Here is a 4452-nt window from a genome sequence, read left to right as displayed (position 1 = left end):
CCATGAAGAAGCTACTGCAATCCCTGCTCTGCCCCTCACTGACGCCATGGTCTCGTACCACAACCTCTGGACTCTGACTCCTATAAAATGGATATCATGAAATCATGTCCACCACCCCGCAACCAAGCACAGTTTCTTACAATTGACCGATCCTCCATAACTATCCTCCACAACACATAGAGCCTATTTCCCGTAGGACATTTGATATCCAGCTGTGTGTGCATGCTCATGTTGGTGCCTGTGTGTGGGTGCATTGTACTCACTCAGAGGCCAGAGGTCACTGCTGTACTTCTTAGATTACCTTTTATATTACTCCCTAAGACAGGGCCCCTCACTGAAACTGGAGTTCACTACTGACTAAACTGGCTGGGCAGGCAGCAAGCTTTGGGGTCTGTCTCTAACTCCCTATTTCTGGGGTTACAGGCACACAGCACCATGCCCTGCTTTTGTGGGCTGTGGATCTGAGCTCAGGTCCTCATACTTGGATGGTAGGTGCTTTACAGACTAAGCCATCTTCCCAGCCCTGACCTTTAGCTTGGATTAAGCTGATGTTCCGTGTGTTTTATCTCCACAGCAGGTTTGATATGAGAGCATCAAAAGGTGCATAACTGACTACAGGACAGCAAGCAGGGTGTGCCCTGTCAGTCACAGGCAGTCTGCACCTGCCAGACCTGTGTAACCAACTACAGTATGAACCAAAAACCAAAGGAGATGGGGAAGATAGGGCTCATTCCCAACAGAACCAAAGACCTGTAAAGAGGGACTAGGATTAGGGTTGAAAATGGAAGAAATTCCTATGTTAGAAACTGAGGACGCGTACTGGGGGAAGATTAGGAAAGCGTGCATTTCCTTCACATTTCCAACACGTATTATTATGGCCCACATCTGATTTTCTGCTGTCTCCTTATTTGTCAGTCTCTGCTTAAAACACAAATAACTATTTCCTGCATAAAACTAGCAGTGGCTGAACATCATCTTTCCCGCCCATGACAAGGTGAGATTATAAACAGGGACAATTCCTGTAGGGAGGGGTCTTGGCCTGGTGCCAGCAACACTCACAGCACTCTTGCTAGGTTAAAATGAATATAGTTCATTGACAACAGTCCTGATTATACATAATGTGCATAAACACATATCACTAACATGCACACATGCATACACACACTTAAAACTTAGAAATGAAAAGAAATACTCTTGCTGAAATTACTTGAAGTATTTATAGATTATATAGGGGTTTTAAGGTTTATATATTTCTCTTTATGAGGGTTTTGGCTAAATAGGTGTAAGCATGTAGTGCCTGCTGCCCATGGAGACTGGAAAAGAGCACCGACCACCTGGAAATAGAGTTCAAGATGGTGGGCAATAAACCTGGGTACTCTGCAAGAGAAACAAGTGTTTCTAACTACTGAGCAACAAGGAAAATCAAAATCATGTAATCAGAGCATGCACACGCATGCACACACTCTCACACATACATGTGAAAGCATGCATACACACACACATACACACAGGTAGGGACAAGGAGATCCTTTTTCTTACATTTTCCGCATGGCTTATAATGTGTACATGTCTCTACTAGGAGTACAAATCTCTACCACAATGCATTAAACCAAAAAGCCTGGCTGGCCCTAAAACTTCAGATCTTTATTTTTTTCATGCTTAGTAAAGAGTTGAAAGCAAAAGCTGAATTTGAAAGTCTCCTCTCACTGGCAGCTCGCCTTGCGCCCTGTCTCCTTCACTCCCTGCCAGCCTGCCCTACTGTATTGATAATGGTTAATTGGTACACAGCTCAGTGAACATCTGTCAACCCATTGGTGCCCTGTGTCCCATGGTTAGGGATGAGAACACAGCATTAAACATCAGCCTGTGGAATATCTTCTGCAAAGACGACGGAGCTCAGGGCTCATGAGAACAAATGAAACAGAGGCACACAGGACATGCTTAAGTGGTATCTATTTTATTATTTGTTTTAGAAGATTAAGCTGTCTCAGTAAATAAAAATCATTTGTTAGAATGACTGTGGAATTCAAGAAAAAAACCAATAAGTCTCTTTGCTTTGTGACCCTGTGAAGTTTATTCTCTTTCTACAACCAGGACCATGACCTTAGAAGTACCCCTTAAACACACACACACACACACACACACACAAGTTCTCATCACTGTGGAGTGTGTGTGTGTGTGTGTGTGTGTGTGTGTGTGAACTGATACTCTCTGGGATGGTTTGCATGGGAAAGGTGTTCACAAGCTAATGTGTTTGGACAGATGATGGCCAGCCAGCAAAGCCAGCCTTGAGCTAGGATGGAATTGCTGCCTCTGTTTCCTGGTCCATGGAAGCCTCACCGCAGCTGACAATATCCACCATGGGTGGGACCCCAGGGTTCCCTGACAATGATGCTGCCCCCAACATGAAACCATGAGCATATAAGTTCTGCTTGAACTACATAGCTCCTGTCAGACATTTTGTCCCCATGACAAGACCAGTAACCAATATAACCAGAGTTAGCTCTAATGATTGAAGAGTAAAGCCAGCCATAGTCTTACATGCTCCCATATTATCAGAAGCCTCTAGATGGCCATCAAGATAAATTATCTGTGATAAGTTTTCTCTGTGATTCCTTAAAAGCATCCCTATTTTGCAGATGGGAACGACAAGGCCACAGGAGTGAGTGATATGTTTCAGATGCCTGGAATTGAGACAGGCAGCCACTCAGGCCACGCTCACTCCAACAGCTGTGCTATTACACTCCTCATCATGATCTTCTTGCCTTAAGACAGGAGATGCAGAATTCAGAACAGGCCTGAAAGAAACCATGCTTTCCAGATGAGGTATTAGCTTGTCAATGCAAAGGTGCGCGAATATGTGTGTGTGTGTGTGTGTGTTTGTCTGTGTGTGTATGTCTTTGTGTGTCTGTGTGTTTGTGTGTGCATGTGTATGAGTGCACACTCTCACACACACACACACACACACACACACAGAGAGAGAGAGAGAGAGAGAGAGAGAGAGAGAGAGAGAGAGAGAGAGAGAGAGAGAATTTATCTGTATCTTCCTTCTGCAACTTTTAACACAGCCCTCCAGTGTATTCATCGCAAGGTGTCATTAGGGCTGGGCTCACTTCACGTGTTACCAATTCACAGGCAGATTAGAAGGTGCATTAATAACAGAGTTAATATGAAGTGCTGAGGCCTCCACAATCAGAGACAAATACGACTCGGCCAAATTTCCTGAGCTCAGAGGCCACGGAGGAACAATTTGGTAGATTTCATCAACAGTTCTAATTATGTTCCTGTCAAGTTGAGAACAAAGTAATCCATAACTGGGGGGCACTCAGAGGCGGCACGGAAGAGTAATTCATGCCCAAGACACGGGGTCCGTTCTGTAGTTAGTGCGCACAACACTTGACTAACAAGTGGGTTCAAAGAGGAATGTATTAGAGGAAATGCAGCCCTGTCGCTCTGAGAGGCTCATCGGAGCAAGCTTCTGAAGAGGCCTGAGGTGGTAACTTCCGGAAGGTCCTGCTGATACAGGTGTATGAGCTCAGGGCATCACAGGCTCTGAACATGCAGGCTAAGGATGTAGGCTGTCAGCACCAAACCCCTCTCAGATGCCCTTTCGGCCACTAGACCTGATGAGCCATGTTTCTTGGAAAGATTTGTGGGCAGACTTTTAAGCAGGCCAGGAGAGAGAGGGAGGAGAGTGAGCCAATATGGAGACATCTTAGGAAATACACTTTAAAAAACAAAAAAAAACAAAAAAAAAAACACAGTTCAATCCTCAGATAGCATTATCATCAGAGGTATAAGGATATTGTTTGAAGAAAATAAAAAGCCCTTTTATGAAGCTATAAATAAAGTGCTAATGGAATTTGTTAGAGAAAACCCTTAGGAATGGGAAACTGAAATGTCACAATGTCCTTGCCTCCGTGGTCAAGTCTCTGTCACCTACAACCAAACCTTAGGCGGAGGGTGGGGGAGGAGCTTGAAAGGCACAGGAAATGGGAATGAGGAGGGAGGTCAGAGACAGAGAGCGTGGTAATTTTGAGTGATTTTCCACTGGCGTCCCTACCAGATAAGACCCTGCCACTCAACAACGGTGTGGTTTCATGCGTGGCCTCGTGTTGAACATTTCACGATGAGGAGGGGCAGAGGAAGGGACAGTGATCAGCTGCACAAACCCTGCCCCAGAGGTAAAACTGATGACGTCAGCAGTGGCTCGGAGGCGCTGGAAACTGGAGCACCTTATTGCAAATTATGCAAAAAAAAAATCACAACTAATTGCATTATTAGCAAAAATTACATTTAAAAATAGTGTCACACAAAGAACTAAAATTATCTAATTATCTAATCTAAGCTTGCTTCTGCCAAATGAGTTTTGGGGAAAACATGGGGTTTTCTGATACTCAATCAACAGGGGTTGGAGAAGAGAGAAAGGAACAGGGGAAGAAAGAAAGGAGG

At 44.5% G+C, this 4452-nt stretch overlaps 1 protein-coding gene across 11 annotated transcripts in view; it reads right to left on the bottom strand.

Moving 5' to 3' along the window:
• Esrrg (estrogen related receptor gamma) overlaps window positions 1-4452 on the bottom strand; it is a 602152-nt gene that overhangs the window by 316843 nt on the left and 280857 nt on the right. The window lies entirely within an intron of this gene.

This window comes from Mus pahari, chromosome 5, assembly GCF_900095145.1.
Source record: "Mus pahari chromosome 5, PAHARI_EIJ_v1.1, whole genome shotgun sequence".
NCBI classification, from domain to species: Eukaryota; Metazoa; Chordata; class Mammalia; order Rodentia; family Muridae; genus Mus; species Mus pahari.
This window is presented reverse-complemented; position numbering and strand designations above follow the sequence as displayed.